Below are 21,954 nucleotides of genomic sequence, written 5' to 3'. Positions count from 1 at the left end.
ATGGGGTCATTTTTGTTGTAGTATGGAAGGAAGTGTTATACCACCATTCAGCTAGAGGCAACCACTTGACCCATTATGTTTGTTTATCATAAACAAAGAAATGAAGATATCCTTCCAAACATTTGTTCACTATCTTAGTTTTCCCATCAGCTTAAGGATACCAAATGTTATGAAACCAACTCACAAAAAGATAGAAAATATAAATCAACGACCTCAAAATCAGCCTCTTCGAGGGGAAACTTCCTTTACATTACATAAATGAAAATTTCTTGGATGATACAAATGAAAAGACCTCCTTTCTATATATAGGAGTCTAAGGGGTCCCAATACAATAAGAGGCTACATAACAATAATAGTGTAGGGGCACAACAATAACAATAGTGGGTTTCTATGGGGCATAATAATAACAACATGGGGACTATATGAGAACAATAATACAATAAGGGGGTTGCATTAATAAAAATAAGGGGTTACACTAGTAGTATAGGGACCTAACATTCCAGGGCTCTAGAATCGGACTAGTAACTTAACCCACCAAGGGCTGCAAAGTGTTTTTCCAATATAGGCTCCATGACTAGTAACTCAACCCAAGATGTTCCAGGGATTCCAGAGCATTTGTTCCAACCCAAAACTATAAGTAATTATGAGCACCAACCATAAAACAATCAAATGGAAAACCCACAACACCATGGATATATAGGAAATGACAAGGAAAGGCTAAAACTACTGTCAATCCAGGCAATCTCTATGCCAATGAAAAAACATAATCAGATAATTGTATGCATATACCATTCATCCATAAATCAACAAGGAAATCACACATGCAACCTATTACCCGTAAAGAAATCTAGTTGTGGTTATCGATCCACGTGTTCCCTTTCACTTTCCTGCTTTCCCTCACCTTCTTTCTCTAATCTGAGTGAAAACTAGAGTGCTCCAAGCATGCTCCATGATTTCTCTGAGTGTGCAAGAGTATGAGAGAGTGAGAAAATATAATAGATCTCCAAGTTAAAACTGACTAAAGCCGTGAACTGATCCTCAAAAGCCTTTCTATCATTGAGGTCTTTATTCTTTTTATTTCCCTTCAATTTTCCTCGCATGAAAATATGTGACCTTTCATCTCCCTTTTCTCCTATTTTCTTTTATTTCATAAATAAAATGCCAATTAATGCCACTCTTCCTTTTCCAATTTCCATGGCCATTAATTAATCACAAGTGATCCCCATCACTATGTTTTTCCCAACATTCATCTTGGAATACATGTCCCATGGACTTAGTTATTATTTTTTATTTAAATAGGAAATCAACTAGTGACTATTACAAGGAGATTCAATTCTTACCTCACACCAAAAAAAGAGAAGTGAGAGAACAAACCCTTGATGTCTCCTTCCAAGTAACAAAGTTTCCCTTCAATGGATCAATATGTGTATCCTTGTAGCTATTTTGATTTATGACAATAATTCCTTACAAATAAATCTACTAAATAAACAAGAAGGAGATACTTCAATAGTTGAAACAAAAGCTTCTTGAAAATATTACATTGTGGCATAATGATCTCAACGATTCACAATGATTTGGGAGGAGAGTCAACTCTCAAATTATGGAAGAGATATCAATATCTCTCCTCCTTTTTCTCCTTAGAAATAGATAATAAATGTCAAGAAATATTTATAATCCAGAAAAGGCTTGCAAACTAAGTCATTATAGAAAATTAGCTTTACATTGCTTGAAACCTTTAAAAGGGAGGTGATAAAATCCTCCAAAGGGGGAAGTACCATAAAAATATATATAATAAAACAACAAATAATTCTTATTAACCTACAAAATATGCCTCAAAGGAAGGCCCATACCCATACCATAAATCAAGTCACTTACATGAAGAATAAGAATGACTTTCCAAGTTCAAAAAAGGGTCATAATACCCTTAATAAACAAAGTAAAGTCAAACATGGAAGGAGGACAATTTGCTTGAAAGGTCCAATATTTTCCTTGAAACTAGCTTGAAGTGACTTGAAATAGTTTTCACTTTCCTTAGGAGGCCCAACATCTGCCTTTCTTGCTCAAAACTCTCTTGAAATTGAGCTCCCCACCCCCCCAACAACTATCTTGAAGGTGGATGACTTCATATTTTGGGCTTATTATTGCTTACTTTAGTGAATTAAGGCTTGATTTCTTTGCTTTCATACTTGACCTTGGTCCTTGAGGCTTGAAACATCATTTATCTTCCATGTTTGTACCTCCACATCACTTTATCAATTTATCCCCATGGTTTTCATAAGAGAATTTGACCTTCCTTTGGAGAAGAAATAAGGCTTGAAATGGCATTTTGAGAAAGGTTTGTTGGATGCTTTGACTTGGAGATGACTTGCATTTCCTTGGAGAGTGCATGTACATTTTTCTTTGCCTTGGGAAACATGATAAATGCCTTGGGAAGAACAAGTGCATTGTGAGTTGTAGGAATACTGTGTAAAAATTATGATGTAAAATAACCAAGACCAAAGGTGTGCATACACAAGATAACGTGGTCCATGTGAGGAATAAAAATAGGTGCGCTAAACATGGATGTTTCTACCCTTACATATTATGATCAATTTTACATAGTAATAACATAAGTGAGTAACTAAGAGTTCCCCTAAATCATGTGTCCAAGTAGATCCATCTCGAGATTGCGCGTATACCTACTTGAGACATAAATGCTTGACATGGAAAGGAGTTACTCCCACCAAGTGATAGTTGGCCATAAGGGAAATAAAACCAAGCACCTTGAGAATGGACACTAAAATTATTGGACATGAACCATCCACTTGGGGGTCTAGGATACCTCATAGCCAACATTTGTGTTGGGTTGTGTCATATTATTTCCACGTAGTTAATAGGGGGTTTGAAGGGCACCCGTAACCCCACTTTATGGGGTCTGGGGCAGCGCCCCGGAAAATTTTGGTTTTGGACCATATGTTAGGTTGGGCGGACCCACCTATGGTTTTGTGCATGATTTTCGCACATGTTTTTTTGGACGCGATGGTTTTCGGTCCATGGTATTGGACGTGATGGTTTTCGGTCCATGGTATTGGATGCTTCGGCTTGTATAAATATGTATTGTAATATAATGAAAAATCAAGCTGGTAGTCCCGGTTTTGGGATCCAGGAAAAAATCTCTGTGCATATGTGTTTTATGGGTTATGCTCTTGCATTGTTTATTTTCTTTGTTTAAGAATTCGTATGCAGGTAATTTCTGTACAGGGTTAAAACCTACATTTGGTATCAGAGCTATTTTGGCTTCAAGGGGACGCCTTTGTTGCTGAGGGGTTTCGCTCGGGCCTGTGGTAGACCCTGTTCAGTGGGAGATCTGCGAGATCGATTCTGGTGGTGAAAGAAGATGGCGAGCAGTGGAAAGATAGAGATTGAGAAGTTCAATGGTCAGAATTTTGAGTTGTGGAAACTCAAGATGGAGGATCTGTTGGTGGATAAAGATCAGTGGATCGTGGTAGATCCGGGTACTAAACCATCGAGAGTGACCGATGAAGAATGGAAGAAGTTGGATCGGAAGGCAAAGAGCACAATACGATTGTGTGTCTCGGATTCAGTATTGCTGAATGTATCAGGGGAAGCTACGGCAAAGGCTTTGTGGGTCAAGTTAGGGACTTTGTACCAATCTAAGTCTCTGGTGGATAAACTGTTCCTGCGGAAAAAGCTGTATAACCTGAGGATGAAAGATGGAGACTCGGTGACAGAGCATCTGAATGCGTTTAATAATGTGGTAAGTCAGTTGATATTAAAATTTCAGATGAAGATAAGTGCATCAGTCTGTTGTGTTCTCTACCAGATTCGTGGGATAGTCTGGTTATTGCAATAGGTAGCAATGCAACTGCTTTGCAGTTTGATGAAATAGTCTCAGCCTTGCTGACGGAGGAGATGAGACGGAAAAATATGGACAACCAGAATGGTGATGCCTTGTCTGTACGAGGACGGTCCCAGAACAGAAACAAAAATAATTCATCGAATGGGAGATCTAAATCTAGAGGGAGATCTAAATCTCCAGGAAAACCTACAAAGGTGGTGTGCTGGAAATGCAGAAAGGAAGGGCACTTCAAAAGGGATTGTAAATCTAAAGCTCCTGATAAAGGAAAGGGATCTGATGATGCTCCTTCTGCAGAGGCGAAAACCACCTCAGATGAAGGTGGGGATGTGTACTTGGCTTCTTCAAGTACACATGTAGATCATGAGGCATGGTTGATTGACTCAGGTGCATCCTTTCACTTCACTCCCCATAGAGAGTGGTTCTGCGAGTATGAGAAATACGATGGTGGTGATGTCTTCCTAGAAGATGATAGGAAGGCTAGAATCATTGGTCGGGGAAAAGTAAAGTTGAAGTTGCAAGGTGGAAGGGTTAGAACACTTCCGGGTGTTCTACATATTCCTGCATTGGCCAGAAATCTGATTTCTGTAAGCAAGTTGGATGATGCAGGTGTAAAGACGGTGTTCGAGAAAGATACCTGCAAGATGGTTCAAGGAGCACTGATATTAATGCGGGGAGTTCGGATTGGAACTCTGTACAAGCTGCAAGGTAGCACTGTTGTTGATGGGTGCAATAGTTCTATGGTTCCTGAAAATGGAGTAAAGAATCTAGTGGTCTCTGGAGAGAAGACCATGTTGTGGCATCAAAGGCTTGGACATATTGGAGAGAAGGGCCTTCGAATACTTCATGGTAAAGGTATGGTAGAAGGTATGAATAATAGCTCTCTGGATTTTGATTTCTGTGAAAATTGTGTATATGGGAAGCAGAATCGGGTGAGTTTCCCCTCTGGTGGTAAGAGGACGAAACATATATTAGAGCTTGTGCACAGTGATGTGTTTGGACCTGTGAAGGTTCCATCACTGGGTAAGTCTGTGTACCATGTATCATTCATAGATGACTTCTCAAGAAATACATGGATATATTTTCTTAAGAATAAATCTGAAGTCTTTGACAGGTTTAAAGAATTTAAGGCTCTGGTGGAAAATCAGACAGAGAAGAAGATAAAGGTGCTGAGGAAGATAATGGTGGAGAATTTTGCAGCAAGGAATTTGAAGAATTTTGTAAGAAGTGTGGTATAGCACGGCAGAAGGCTACTCCATATACACCTCAGCAAAATGGAGTCGCAGAAAGAATGAACAAGACGTTGATGGAAAGGGCAAGAAGCATGCTCAATGGTGCTGGGTTAGGATAGGAATTCTGGGCAGAGGCAGTGGATACTGCATGTTACCTAATCAACAGATCACCTTCATCAGTGTTGGAGGATAAGACTCCACAAGAAGTATGGACTGGTAAGAAACCCTCTCCTTCACATCTAAGGGTATTTGGATGTGATGCATATGTACATGTTCCAAAGGAGAAACGAACCAAGTTGGATAGTAAATCTGAAAAGTGCATCTTTATTGGGTATAAGGATGGTTTAAAGGGTTATAAGCTTTGGAACCCAGTCACACGAAAGGTTGTGTACAGCCGAGATGTGTTGTTCAGAGAGGTAAAAGATGTTATTCAACATGAAGTCCAACCAAAGGAACCTGAGAAGATAGAGTTTGAGCCAAAGGAGGAAGAATTAGACTCTACGGCAGAGGAGGAATCAGAAGATGAAGAGCCACAAACTCCGGCTGTGAGAAGATCAGTTTGAGAAAGAAGGCAGCCAGAAAGGTATAGTCCATTTGCTTTCAGTTCAAATTTTGCTTTGTTTGTTATTGATAATGATCCCAGAACTGTGAAGGAAGCAGTGAATTCAGAGGATGGAAAACTCTGGAAAGAGGCCATGGTCGATGAAATGGCATCTTTGCACAAAAATGAGGCTTGGGATCTGGTGGAGCTGCCGGCTGGAAGGAAACCCATTGGCAGCAAATGGGTGTTCAAGAAGAAGACAAATGCAGAAGGAAAGGTGGAGAAATACAAAGCTCGGTTGGTAGCAAAAGGTTATTCCCAGGTGCCAGGAATTGATTTTGGTGATATTTTTTCTCCTGTTGCCAAGGTAACTTCTATTAGATTACTTTTATCTGTTGCTACTGCTTTTGATTTTGAGGTAGAACAGATGGATGTGAAGACAACATTTCTTCACGGGGATTTGGAAGAGGAAATCTACATGAAACAACCTGAAGGCTTTGCGGTAAAGGGTAAGAAAGAACTGGTATGCAAGTTAAAGAAGTCTCTGTATGGGTTAAAACAGTCACCAAGGATGTGGTATCAGAAATTTGATACATTTATACGGGGACTTGGCTTCACCAGAAGCAAAGCAGATCATTGTGTGTATTTTAAATTAATTGGTGACCGTATTATTTATCTGGTCTTGTATGTGGATGATATGTTGCTGGTTGGAAATGACAAAGAAATTATCCAGGATTTGAAGACCCAATTGTCCTCCAAATTCGACATGAAAGATCTTGGTGCTGCAAACTATATTTTGGGCATGGAAATTAAAAGAGATCGGTCAAAGAGGAAGCTCTGGTTAAACCAGAGGAAGTATGTCGAGACAATACTCCAGAGGTTTAATATGCAGGATAGTAAACCGGTGAAGGTTCCTATTCCTGTAGGTGTGAGGTTATCTGCTGAACAGTGTCCCAAGACACAAGAAGAGGAAGAGGACATGTCTCGTGTTCCATATGCAAGTGCAGTGGGTAGCCTGATGTATGCAGTGGTATGTACTAGACCAGACATTGCACATGCAGTGGGAGTATTGAGCAGGTTTATGTCAAAACCTGGGAAGGAGCACTGGACAGCAGTGAAGCGGGTTTTCAGGTATTTGCGTGGCACTAGTGATTATGGTTTGTGCTACCAAGGAAGACCAGGATTGGACAGAGTGTTGGATATTCATGGCTTTGTTGATGCAGACTGGGCTAGAGATCTGGATCAGAGAAGATCTACAAGTGGGTATGTGTTTAACCTATTTGGAGGTGCAGTCAGTTGGATGAGTAAGAAACAATGTGTAGTGGCACTATCAACTACAGAGGCAGAATACATGGCAGCCACTCATGCAAGCAAGGAAGCAGTTTGGTTGCAAATATTGTGTTCAAGTATGGGGTTAGTACAGGGAGCTATAAGAATAGACTGTGACAGCCAAAGTGCAATTTTCTTGGCAAAGAACCCTGCTTATCATTCAAAGACAAAGCACATTGATGTTCAGTATCACTTTGTGAGGGATATGATAGAAGACAAAAAGGTGTTGCTGGTAAAGGTGGACACTTTGAAGAATACTGCAGCTGCATTGACAAAATCTGTGAGCTCTGAGAAGTTCTTTTGGTGTAGAGAAGCAATGGGAATCTCAGGGCTGAAAAAATGACTAAGCTCTCCTGTGGCCCCCTGTGGAAAGAAAACAACAAGTGGGAGATTGTTGGGTTGTGTTATATTCTTTCCACGTAGTTAATAGGGGGTTTGAAGGGCACTCATAACCCCACTTTATGGGGTCCGGGGCAGCGCCCCGAAAATTTTTGGTTTTGGACCATATGTTAGGTTCGGCGGACCCACCTATGGTTTTGTGCATGATTTTTGCACATGTTTTTTTGGACGCGATGGTTTTCGGTCCATGGTATTGGACGCGATGGTTTTCGGTCCATGATATTGGATGCTTCGACATGTATAAATATGTATTGTAATATAATGAAAAATCAAGCTGGTAGTCCCGGTTTTGGGATCCAGGAAAAAAATCTCTATTCATATGTGTTTTATGGGTTATGCTCTCGCATTGTTTATTTTCTTTGTTTAAGAATCCATATGCAGGTAATTTCTGTACAGGGTTAAAACCTACAATTTGTACACTTCATCCCACATGGCATTTACAAGGAAATAAATTGCACACATTTAGGCTTATAATGGTGTTACATCTAGAAAATTTGTAGTGTATGTTGCAGAGGATCCAGGGTGTAAAAATTTGCATAAATGAAAAGTGTAAAAATCCATGATGAAGGCAATTTCATAGAAATAACCACATCCAAACAACAATATTATTTTAGAATGAGGAAATGAGTAGTTTTCCATATGTAAAGTTCCAATTATGACAGTTTTGTAGAAATATATGCTAATGCAAAGTGTTATACTTGAATGCTCTTTCTAGAATCCCTTTGACCAAGAATTCTTCTTTGTGTTCACATTTATGCCTTCACTATGCATGAATTTTCCCTAGAAGAATATGCAATTATTCCCACTCTGACCAAGTCAATCTTGAAATTCTCTCTTGAGAAGGTTTCCCTTTCCACTTGTGCAAACGTGTGAACAAGGTTATGTAGGAAGTGGATATATCATCTTAGTGGAGCACACCACCTAGAGATGTGTGCATGGGTGGATCAAGTGGATGGATGAGATGGATGGTTAAAACCTTGTGCTCATGGATAAGGATAAAGCATGAATGAGGTTTAACACATGTGATAAGGATAAGTTGAGGCTAGGGAGAATTGGATTTTTATCATGTGATTTTGCCTCAACATGCCAAAGGGGGAAGTACTAACTTAAGTTATGTAACCCATGGATATAAAGTTAAGTTTCATAGTGAATAATTAGGAATTAGCGTATCACTCTAATATTTGTCAAGAGGGGGCATGTCTAGTCTCATGTGTACCACATGGACTTTAAGTTACAACTCCTAGTGACCAATTAAAGAGTGAAACCTTGAAAAAATTCTATCCATTTGGAATGCTTCTAATTAAGCTTACCTTAACTGTTGATGTATTGTAGTGCCTTATGATCAACAAATATGAAAAAATCCTTTGGTAGCAAATAATGTTGTTGTTTCTTCAAAGCTTGTACAATAGCAAAGAACTCTTGATCATAAAAAAAATAATTATTCTTAGCATTGTTCAACTTTTCATTAAAGAATGGAATTGGTTTTCCTTGACTCAAAACTTCTCCAATTGATGAACCACTTGCATCATAGTTCACACAAATCACGTTATTAACATCTAGAAGCACCTAAAATAGATATTCAATTATCTTGTTCTTCAAGTTTTAAAATGATTTCATGGTTGTTTTCTTCCACTGGGAATCCCCTTTCTTCATACATTTTATAAGAGTTGCACAAATCTCACTCAACTCTTCGATAAAATTCTTGTAAAATCTTTCTAAACCGTGAAATATTCTCGCACACTCAAATGTTGGCTAATCGAAGATGGAATTTACCTTTTTGGGACCCCTATTCAACCCTACCTTAGAAATAATAAATCCTAAGTACACTAACTCCTCTTTAAGAAACACACACTTTTTTCAAAATTATTATCAGTTTCTCTTCCCTCATTTCCTTGGAGAGGGAAGAGAAACTGTCAAAAAAGGGTCATAAAAACCTTAATAAAAAAAGTAATGTCAAACATGGAAGGGGGACAATTTGCTTGAAAGGTCCAATATTTTCCTTGAAACTAGCTTGAAGTGACTTGAAATAGTTTTCACATTCCTTAGGAGGCCCAACATCTACCTTTCTTCCTCAAAACTCTCTTGAAATTGAGCTCCCCCGAACCCCCACCCCCCCCCCCCCCCCCCCCCCACAAAACAACTATCTTGAAGGTGGATGACTTCATATTTTGGGCTTATTATTGCTTACTTTAGTGAATTAAGGCTTGATTTCTTTTCTTTCATACTTGACCTTGGTCCTTGAGGCTTGAAACATCATTTATATTCCATGTTTGTACCTCCACATCACTTTATCAATTTATCCCCATGGTTGTCATAAGAGAATTTGACCTTCCTTTGGAGAAGAAATAAGGCTTGAAATGGAATTTTGAGAAAGGTGTGTTGGATGCTTTGACTTGGAGATGACTTGCATTTCCTTGGAGAGTGCATGTACATTTTTCTTTTCCTTGGGAAACATGATAAATGCCTTGGGAAGAACAAATGCATTGTGAATTGTAGGAATACTGTGTAAAAATTATGATGTAAAATAACCAAGACCAAAGGTGTGCATACACAAGATAATGTGGTCCATGTGAGGAATAAAAATAGGTGCCCTAAACATGGATGTCTCCACCCTTACATACTATGATCAATTTTACATAGTAATAACATAAGTGAGTAACTAAGAGTTCCCCTAAATCACGTGTCCAAGTAGATCCATCTCGATATTGCGCGTATACCTACTTGAGACATAAATGCTTGTCACTTGACATGGAAAGGCGTTACTCCCACCAAGTGATAGTTGGCCATAAGGGAAATAAAACCAAGCACCTTGAGAATGGACACTAAAATTATTGGACATGAACCATCCACTTGGGGGTCTAGGATACCTCATAGCCAACATTTGTACACTTCATCCCACATGGCATTTACAAGGAAATAAATTGCACACATTTAGGCTTATAATGGTGTTACATCTAGAAAATTTGTAGTGTGTGTTGCAGAGGATCCAGGGTGTAAAAATTTGCATAAATGAAAAGTGTAAAAATCCATGATGAAGGCAATTTCATAGAAATAACCACATCTAAACAATAATATTATTTTAGAATGAGGAAATTCTAATAAAATGAGTAGTTTTCCATATGTAAAGTTCCAATTATGAGAGTTTTGTAGAAATATATGCCAATGTCAAGTGTTATTCTTGAATGCTCTTTCTAGAATCCCTTTGACCAAGAATTTTTCTTTGTGTTCACGTTTATGCCACACTATGCATGAATTTTACCTAGAAGAATATGCAATTATTCCCACTCTGACCAAGTCAAACTTGAAATTCTCTCTTGAGAAGGGTTCCCTTTCCACTTGTGCAAACGTGTGAACAAGGTTATGTAGGAAGTGGATATATCATCTTAGTGGAGCACACCACCTAGAGATGTGTGCATGGGTGGATCAAGTGGATGGATGAGATGGATGGTTAAAACCTTGTGCTCATGGATAAGGATAAAGCATGAATGAGATTTAACACATGTGACAAGGATAAGTTGAGGCTAGGGAGAATTGGATTTTTATCATGTGATTTTTCCTCAACATGCCAAAGGGGGAAGTACTAACTTAAGCTATGTAACCCATGAATATAAAGTTAAGTTTCACAGTGAATAATTAGGAATTAGTGTATCACTCTAATATTTGTCAAGAGGGGGCATGTCTAGTCTCATGTGTACCACATGGACTTTAAGTTACAACTCCTAGTGACCAATTAAAGAGTGAAACCTTGAAAAAATTCTATCCATTTGGAATGCTTCTAATTAAGCTTACCTTAACTATTGATGTATTGTAGTGCCTTATGATCAACAAATATGAAAAAATCCTTTGGTAGCAAATAATGTTGTTGTTTCTTCAAAGCTTGTACAATAGCAAAGAACTCTTGATCATAAAAAAAATAATTATTCTTAGCATTGTTCAACTTTTCATTAAAGAATGGAATTGGCTTTCCTTGACTCAAAACTTCTCCAATTGATGAACCACTTGCATCATAGTTCACACAAATCACGTTATTAACATCTAGAAGCACCTAAAATAGATATTCAATTATCTTCTTCTTTAAGTTTTAAAATGATTTCATGGTTGTTTTTTTCCACTGGGAATCCCCTTTCTTCATAGATTTTATAAGAGTTGCACAAATCTCACTCAAATTTTCGATAAAATTCTTGTAAAATCTTTCTAAACTGTGAAATATTCTCACACACTCAAATGTTGGCTAATCGAATATGGAATTTTCCTTTTTGGGACCCCTATTCAACCCTACCTTAGAAATAATAAATCCTAAGTACACTAACTCCTCTTTAAGAAACATACACTTTTTCAAAATTATTATCAGTTTCTCTTCCCTCAATAATTGTAACACCTTTCTCACATGCTCCAAGTGTCCTTGGACTTACTGAAGACCAAAATGTCATCCAAATATAAAACAACAATTTTCTCAGTCATGGTTTCAATAATTCATTCATAAGTCTCATGAGTGTGATGGAGCATTAGTTAACCCAAATGGAAAGAGTAGCCATTATACAACAATAAATTTTCTCAAACATGGTTTCCATACTTCATTCATAAGTCTCATGAATGTACTAGGATCATTAGTCATCCCAAATTACATGAGTATCCATGGAAACAATCCATCCTTTGTCTTAAATGTTGTCTTCCATTCATCACCTCCCCTTATCCAAATTTGATGATATCCACTCTACAAATCGATCTTTGAAAAGTACTTGGATCTACCCAAACAATCAATGAGGTCATACATCCTTGGTAAGGGAAATATATACTATATAACAACCTTATTGATAGATTGTGAATCTATATACATTCACTATTCACCTCCTTTCTTGGGTGTTGACATTGATAGTACATAAAATGGAATTAAACTCTCTCTGATCAATCCACTGTCAAGCAAATTTTATACTAGCATATTCACTTCACTTTATGCTAGTCATTTGAAAAATAGATTTTTTAGGAAGACTTTAACCTAGTATCAAGTCAGTATGATGTGATATACTTCTCATGGGAGGTAAACTTGCTGGAAAATCATTCACAACAATCTCCTCAAATTCTTTCAACAAACATTGAATCTCCGGTGATACAGGGTTCATTTTCCCACTTTCTTGAATTTGTTTCATCATTATGGCCAGATAAAAATGAACATTCTTTTGCTACTTCAAAAATTCCTTAGTTGAACACAAAGTAAATCCAATGTTATTATTGGTCACATCTTGGTTGCTACTACTTCTTGTTGTTGTCCTTGCATTTTCTAACAATGGTTCCAACTTGTATCGTTGTCCAATCCCTGTGAATTCATAAGTATTATTCTTTTCAATGTGGAAATTTATTCTATAAAATAGCCATGGTCTTCCAAGTAGTACATGGAATGCATTCATCTCTACTACATCACACATAACTTATTAACCAAAGCTTCCAATTTGAAAATTTAACAAGCACTACTGTGTCATGGTCACTTGTTTTCCTTTTTGTAACCACAAAATTTGATATGGATTGGGATGGGAAATACATGTTAATTTTAATTTCTCTATAACTTACATTGATACTAACTTTTATGTACTTTCGCTATCTATGACTAGATTACAACATTCACTCTAAACTCTACATTTAGTATTAAAAACTTTCGTTCTTTATTCAAGTTCTTTTGTTGTCATATTTTTAGGTTTAAGAAACACCCTCCGAAACATTAATTTCTCACCTTGCTCAAACTGAAGGATCACTAAATTTTCACCAAAAAGTGTTTCCCCATATACTTGTATGACCAATGTTCAAGCTTCACTTCTTATTTCTACATTTTTTTTTTCTGAACATTCAAATTCCTTATGCCCCTCTACTCCAAATCTGTAGCAAGTAAGAATATACTTACCTGTTCCTCTTCCAAATCCTCCACCTCTTATAGTTCCATTTCATCCTTTATTACTTTGTCTACTAGTGAATTAATATTCCTTTTCATTGCCTCTAGCAGTGCTTGCTCTGCCCCTACCTCTAAGTTCATTTCCTTGCAATTTATGTTATGATTTTATCTTAAAATGTTTTTCCACCTTCAAGGCAACTTGATAGGCTTCATCTACATTAAAAAATAAATGTTTGCTCATCTCATCTTGAATGATCTGATATTTTAATCCATTCATGTATCCATTTCTCTTTGATATTAGGATTCTCTAATCCCTAATGTAAGTGACAATTTAAAAGATTCCTCAGTGTACTCTCAGATAGTCAAATATTTCTTCCTTAAGTTTCGTACTTCCTTACAAATATTCTGTTTGTATCAGTAGGTAGGAATTTGTCCTTATTTTTTCTCACTTTCTTCCTCAAGGATCCAATATTGTCCTGTTATTTGTCCATCTTGTGTTTTTATAGCATATCCCACTAAAGTGCAACATGCCCATTTAATTTTTTCATGGAAAATTGAACACGATTTGGGTCTTGAACATTCTTGTACTCAAATTACCTTTCAATCTCCCTTATCCAATCAATGAGAGTATCGACTTTTAAACTACCATCACAACATGAAACTTCCAACTTTTCACTACCTCCGTCTTTCAAAAAGGATATTAAATGTACTATTGGGACCACTTTATCAATATTTCACTTTTCTTCTATCTCATCTTCTGACTTTGAGTCGCTTCAACATCCCCAAGTTTCCTATTTTCCATAACTTTTATTTTCCTTCCAAATTCCTCCAATTCTCATTCCTTGCACCTCCTCATGCTGACTCCTTCTATATGTGGTATCTAGTGGCCCTCAACCTTACTAACATTCCCAGACATTGTCCAGGTTTGGTTTCTCACAATTTTCCTTCTAGCAATTGCACTGGATAACCCATCTCATGTTCTTCCATAACCACACACTACATAAGCACTAGCAAGTGATTGATCTCTGAAGCTTAAACAAGCTTTGATACCACTCAATGCATGTGATCATTACAAATCATGTATACAACCAACTACAAGAACTCGATCTTGTCCCATATAGCACACAACTCCTTGTATGCTAGCATTAACATAAATTAAAATAAAATAAATGCAATGAGGAATTAAGAGTTTAAAGAAACAAGATAAGAGACAACAATGTTTTTTGGTTTCTTATTCATATAATCACCAATTTATTCTTACGATTTGCATACATTTCTACTTTGCACTATGAGTTTGCATATACACTATCTATTTCACCATCAAACTCAACCAACTATTCTCCAAATTTGTTCATCTTATCTCTATTCCTCCATTCCTTCTCCCCAGCTCCATGATATCTTCTCTTCTCTACTTTTGTTGATCCTTTGTTTGTTCCTTTCTCTTAAATTATGGGTTGGAAGCTCGGCAACTGAAACAATTCAACTTCCTCGTACGTTTCTCAAATCGATTATTTTTTCATTTGCATAGATGAACCACCGAATTTTCCACGAAATCCACATAAGGCACACAAAATTGCAACAAGGTATGGTCCAAAGTGTTGTAGTAGAGTTGTAACATTGCATCATGTCAAAGTTGTAATAATGTAGTAGTAGGGTGGAGTTGCATCACTATAACATCAAGGAAATGTTGCATCACACTTATTTCATCCTCTAAACTACTAACTAAAAATCATTCAACGTGGATTACTCTACGCCAAATATGCTCTTGTATCACAAAGCATTTTGGTCAGGGACCCTTGAGCCCGTTGAAGACATTCCTGTGCAGTTAAAATATTATCAAGAACAAATCTATCTTTAATAAATCCAATGTGTTCCTTTTGGACTATTTCAACAACTAACAATTAAGTCCCCTTATTTCATTGTATTTTCTTGAATTTGGGTGTGAACTGCATTCTCTACTTTAAAAATTTGCATGTAACAAAAAATAAAGATAGATTCCTCTTCTTGGTCATTGAACATACTAAAATTTAATTTATGTTATCAATTTCAATTTTCATATTTGAATGATATAATAAGAATGGAATATGAAACCTGAAAACATAGATTGGAATATAGAATAACATTTTGACCATCTAGTTCAACTGCATTGTAGAGTCCACTCACTTGCATTTAGGGTTCATTCTTGTCATACAAATAAAATATCTTAGAGTGTAGTTTGTATCAACGTTGCATATAACTTTGGTTTCTTCCAATATCTATGATTTTCTTTTGAGATTTTCAAGTTCTAATTTTTTGGAGTTTTTCCAAATTTATGTTAGTCAATACTTTCCAATATTTTTGATAAATTTCTTTGTGAACCCTTGACAATATATTCCCTAGAAAATATTTGGAAAATTGGTCCATATTGATGAATTTGTATATTCCTCAATCACAAAGTTGTGTTAGCCTCTTACTAGTCATTTAGGTTGCACACTTAGGATTAATGCTTTTTTATCTCCCCATTCCACAAAAACCCAATTACAAAAGTATATTGCCCAACACACACACACACACACACACATGCTCTGATAATAGATAGTATAGACTTCTTGCATCGTAAATTTGATGTGCCTATGGGAGACCTCCAAGAATGAAATAAAACTTGTACAAATTGGTATTTTATAGATATAATTCGAACAATATAGATATGATGGAACTTCATATTTCTCGATCAGGTATAATCTCCTAAAATTATGATTTCTTGTGCATTTTAAACTGTCACACTATGAAAATTATCTTTACCAAATGAAACCTCCAAGATGACTATCAAGTATATTCTATGTTACATAATGGAAAAATAGGTACATATTTTAACTTTTTCCATTTTTCAATCTTGTGGATAAGATAGATTACCTAGAACCCCTTGTATTTGATTAGTTCTTTAATACGATCCACAATAAATAATCTTCCTTCCTCATCAAAGTAGCCCATATCTCCAGTATGCAACCATCCTTCCTTATCTAGTGTCATTTTAGTTGCATTTGGGTTGTTAAAGTATCCTGCAAGTTACATAGTACAACTTAGATAGTTTCAAATTTGATGCATTCAGAATATCAACACTTTTAACATATCACACTTGAAAAATGCAAACTCCTATCTAGGGTAATTCAACTAAAATAACATGGATATAATGCATTCTTAAATTGCAACCAACATGGTTATACTACTATTTTATATATTTTATTATCATAATACACCTAATTTTCATCAAAATAACACTGTAGAAACTGTTTTATTGTACTAGAGAATGAAAGTCTGGCATATTAATGAAGCATTTAACAAAAGTGATATATCTTAACAAATCACAAAATCAACATTTATATATTTTGAGAAGATAAAATATTAATGGAATAAAATTAATACTTGGGTAACATGCTAAGTTTCACAAATATAAATATGGAAGGGATAGGATACGATATCTGAAAAGGATATAGAAAGTTTTAAGAAAATGAGGATATATTATGATTAGGATTTGACACACACATACATAAATGTAAACATACACATGAGACAAAAAATTCATAGTATCATTCGTGAATTTAAAATTTGGAAATAAAGCTAACAAGATAGCTATAATTAAGGGAGGCCCAACCCTCTAGTTATATTTGATATGCAATAGTTTGATATGAAAGTAGTTCGTGGTAGGGATTGTTTTTTCAATTTTTTTTTTTCCTTTTTCCATTTTAACAATTACAATATTAACCAAAACTACTCTTACCTTGGCCAAAACACCTATTTAAACCTATGATAATAGTGTTTCAAAATTTTGAAATGCCACTAAAACATTTCAGCCACGTGTCACAAGAATTTTATACAAAGATCCTATGTAGACACCTCACTCCCATGTTTTATGGATACTGCTGAGTCATTGTTGGAGTCTGTTTCAGTCAAGGCATAAAGCATATTTTGGCTCTTTTAGTGTATTATTTGCAGATAGGTAGTATGGTTTCCCAACCTTTTCCATCTTATAGATTTCACTGTCAATATTTTCCCTAACAACCAAGTGCATGGATGAATCTCATAAACTCATTAAGTTACATTCCTAGTTGCATTGACATTATTGTGTCACCGAGCAAGTCTTCCTTTGTTGGTTAAGGTAGGTTTCCTTGTTTTGGGTAGTTTTAAGCTCATTGTTACTTTGATTTTTTCCACCTACAATGTCTTTATGCCGTTTAGTTTGAGGGAATTTTCTAAAGATAAAAGCATGAGTTATTACGGAACAAAAAAAGATGAAGGACGAGACATTTTGTGAGATGCACCATTGGACTCCATAGTCTAATGGACAAGGCATATTTTTGACCAACTTGGCAAGGTTGGTATTCATAATAGAGATGTTGAGGTTATAATTTACCTCTGAGGGAGGTAATATCTCCAAGGGGATGTTGTAGCTTAAAGCTACATGATTGTTTAATTCCAAAAAACTCCAAAGTATTTCCATTAAGCTAGAAGATTAAAGGGTTATTGTTTTATTCTCGAAACCCATGGAAAGCCCCTTAGGAAAAAATCCTTCCATATAAATTATGTTGGAGAAGAGCCTCCTATAGTCTTTGGATGAGTTTGGGGGTGGGCAGATGTTGAGATCAAAAAAACCTCTCATCCATCCTCCTCTTTAGGATGTAAAGACATTTATTAGGAAATTTATGGGGTTGCAAAGTTTCAAAGAGCCTATCCTCCACCCCTTTTATGACAAAGTAGGGTGGGAAAATCCATCTTCCCCTTTCATATGTTTTCATTTTCCCCACATTTTATTCACCTTCGTCAATCCTCACTTCACTTTATCATGGGGAAGAATATGAAGGGAGAGGCTAGTAAGCTACATTTTCTTCCAAACTTTGACTCTTCTCAACATCCTATTCCACATTTCAACATTGCACTGTAGACTTAACACAATGTCAACGACAAGTTTAGTGGTGGCTACCAAGGATGAAGTGGTGATTCCATGTGGAAACTATGATCTGAATGGATTCATTCATAATCAAAATTATTGAGTGGTTAATTATTTGGTCATTTGTGCTTAGAATCCCCTGTGAACTTTCATGCTTGAAACTTATCTTAGAAACCCTTTTTGTGAAGAAAACCTATCTCATAAACCTTTTTTCTGAAAAAATGGTTAAGGAAAATGAACATGGAGTTATAGTCATGTAGAGGTATGCATAGGAGCGAAGCTTATTGCATTGCTCTCAAATCTCAAGACATGTTGCTACATGATTTTCATCATGCACAAAGATAGAACAAACTTGGAGTTTGTCCAAGTTAAGAGGTGCACAAAGTTGTAGAGGTGTTGATGAAGATAGAGGGGAGCTCGTTTTTCTACACTCCATATGAGGCCAAGGTTGCAAAAGTTGGTGCTTGACAAGGGAAGGTGCGTGGAGCATAGGAAAGGGTATGAGCCACTAGCATGCAAGACTTTGAACACACACAGACCAAAATATGTCAAAGAAGCCTCTGCGCTCAACACTCGACATAGATAAAGAGAGGCCCTTCAACTAGAGACTAAAGAAGAAGAAGATCCCAAGACAAATAAGGTAAAAGCCTACCTAGTAGACTATGTGTCCAAATACGATGTCAATACGTGGACCTTTTGGATGACCACTAGATGCCACATGAAAATCTAGGAAAAGACAAAAATCTCAAATTATATATAGTTCATAACACCTAGAGAGAACATTGAGGAATTGTAACTACCTCTTGTTAAATGGTCAGGAGGTCATTGACCATCTACATATTAGTGAGTAGCTAGAACAAAAGGCAGGTTTGAAAAGGATAATAGGTTTTACTGTACTGCATTTGATTGGAGTTATGGTAAGAATTTTAGATAAAAGATGAAGGTGGAAACCAAGTTTTTCCTACCAGTCATGTTGACGTCTATTTACACACTAAGAAGATGGCAAGGATTACTTTGACTAGGACCAATTCGATGGCTTGTGAGACAATTCTATGGCAATCATTTCCCCATACTAACCATAAGTTACATTTCATAAGTTCTTGGTAATCCAATAATCATTGAATTTATCAGAGAACCTTTAATAGAAATACCAAAGCAAGATAACCATTTTGACACTAAAGGTTTTAATAACTTATGATTTATCCAAGTATATCTTGTGTTAATTATACATGTGTGTTAGATATTTGTTTTTAGTTAAGTATTAGACCTTTTAAAAAAATCCCAAACACAATTAATGTGGAATAAGTTTTTCTAGGTAGCATTATATAATTTTTATATTTTCCGCATTTGAAGATATCTATAATGATGAATTATTTTGACCATAAATATTTGATTTCGAATCATATTAGTATTAGGGCATAGTCCTTGAATTTAAGGGGGGAGTTTCTCATGAATTTTGACTAGAATGGGAAAGCTACAAGAAGGTGGAGAGTCGGTTCCTTTAAACCCTGAAAGTGGTACTAGACAAGGAGTAAAACCAAATGAAGGTCAAACCATGGGTGATGAAACAATGACCAATGAGGCCCAACATAGGATAACTCACATGGAGAACTCGAAAGATCAAATGGTCATGGATATTTCTCAGATGACTCATGGAATAAGTGATATGAACCTTTCTATCATTGACTTGTTTGTCACTTTGCTACAAGAGAATAAGAAAAAGAAATATAAGCTTCAATAAACAAACCCTAGCTCATATGAGAAACCAAGGGAGATAAGGGAATGCAACAACACTCGCATACCATTCAAATGAGAGGAAATTATTAACATCAAGTTATATATAGTGGAGATAGATGCCTTGAAGTTAAATCAAAAGTTTATTTAAGTCTACATGAGGTTAGTGTACTACAAAGAATATATTTTGTACATTTGAAGTTAGAAGGTCATACCTTGACATGGTGGTAAAGCAATGCAATTTCTAGAAGACTACACAATGAACCACATGCCATGGTTCAATCCTATTGCTTATGAGAATGAACAAAAGATAAGTTGTCTTTAGCTTAAACAAAGACAAGAATAGATAGTACAATAATTCAACACCGAGTTCAGAAATAGAACAATCTAATTAAGTATATTTCTTAAGAGTCTTGAAGTGCTTCAAGTACTTGGGAATTTTTCACTATCACCTTAGGAAATCACTTATGTTGTTCGAACCCAAGACCATTAATGAGGCTGATGTCCAACACAATACCTCAACAAAATATAAGAAAAACAACAAACTAGTAGGCCAAAACAAAAGTAGCAAGAATTCCCAAAAGGTGGAAAGAAGAAGGGGAAAGGTAAAGGAAAGAAGATAGTCATAGTTTGCAACAAAAAACAAGAAACCTAATAAACATTGTAAGCATTGTAATGCAGATGGCCACACATAGGAGAGTTGTTGGAGACTACACCCTACCCAAAGGCCTAGTTGGTCCAAATAATAACATGAGAAGAAGAAGACTTTGTTGGTTGTAGGTAGATTGAAGGGTGGACATCTAAGTTGCAGGAAACACCTCCCTGTTCTAGGCACTTTTTGACATAGGAACACTAAAACACATTTCATGCCCATGGAAATTCATTTTAGGTGCCATAAAATGCATTTTCATAATTTTACAATGAAATTTAGTAGGTTAAAGTTGTTTGTCCAAAGGCCACATTAAGAAGGGGGGGTGAATTAGTGTGAAGTCAATTTTACAATTCATAATGTTAATGAATCATATATTCATTTAGTAGTGATCATAAAAATTATATCATTCATCAATTATCATAATGCATCATCATGTAAGGAACATAACTAGAAATAACAAAAGAAAGCATCACATCACAAGGAGACACAAAAAAAATTTAAGTGGAAACCCAAATGGGAGAAAACCACCAATATTCTTTTGCTTTGTCTTCAATTATTTACATCAATTTGCATGCTCCGACCTATTGGAGGAAACTACCCCCAAAATATGAAAGCTAACACTTATGGTAGGCTATGACCTGATTAAGGCACCAACCTCGAAAGATGCAGCCAATTGCTTACTGTAGGGTACAACTTGATTAAGGATCCAACCTTGATAATAAGTGTGATCCAACCTAATTCAGGCTCCAACCTCCTTCAACTTCCTTTTGTACCTCTATTTCATCTCATTTCAAATTGGATCCACAACCATCATATATCACTAAATCTGGATACTAAGATACTTTCACAAACTGTAATCACAACTTGCTAAATCTACACTGCCACATAGCTTGCAACCACTGCGTTGTCACATAACCTGCAAACACTTCCACTACCACTGTCACAATCACTATCATTTCCATTGCCATAAACACTACCACTGCCACTGTCACTACCATAAACATTTCCACTGCCACAATCACTGTCACTGCAAATATTGCCACCGCCACAATCAGTATCATTGCAATCTGCAAACATTCGTATTATCATATATAATCATATCAATCACTATCATACTACTTTTCATGTTTTTCTCCAACAAGGTCATTAATTTGGTCACTCAAATTCCTTCTTGGAACTTGTTTTCACCATGTATAAAAAACAATTGAATATTGGTCATAAACCCTCAAAACATGCTCAAAAGGTCCTCACCATCAAATAAGAGTCAAAATTACATAACATACCTCTATTCACACCTATCTCTATTTCCTAATCCCTAGACAATGCTAGTGTTTATGGAAGTGGTATTGTTTTCAAGCTATGTGATTGTGCAACGGTTGCAAGTTGTGTGGAAATGTAGTGTTAGT

The 21,954-nt window shown here is 36.2% G+C and overlaps 1 pseudogene across 1 annotated transcript in view; it reads right to left on the bottom strand.

Annotated features, from left to right (window-relative positions):
- LOC149216746 (4-coumarate--CoA ligase-like 7) overlaps positions 1-21,954 on the bottom strand; it is a 310,537-nt pseudogene that overhangs the window by 186,862 nt on the left and 101,721 nt on the right. The window contains exon 5 of the transcript XR_016250594.1: positions 16,131-16,276. The product of XR_016250594.1 is annotated as a 4-coumarate--CoA ligase-like 7 (transcript). The remainder of the gene's footprint in view (positions 1-16,130; positions 16,277-21,954) is intronic.

The sequence above is a fragment of the Pinus tabuliformis genome, chromosome 1_1, assembly GCF_031772625.1.
Source record: "Pinus tabuliformis cultivar Carrire ecotype Pingquan chromosome 1_1, CPIR1, whole genome shotgun sequence".
Classification (NCBI taxonomy): domain Eukaryota; kingdom Viridiplantae; phylum Streptophyta; class Pinopsida; order Pinales; family Pinaceae; genus Pinus; species Pinus tabuliformis.
Note: the sequence above shows the minus strand (reverse complement) of the source record. Positions and strands in the feature narration are given on the sequence as shown.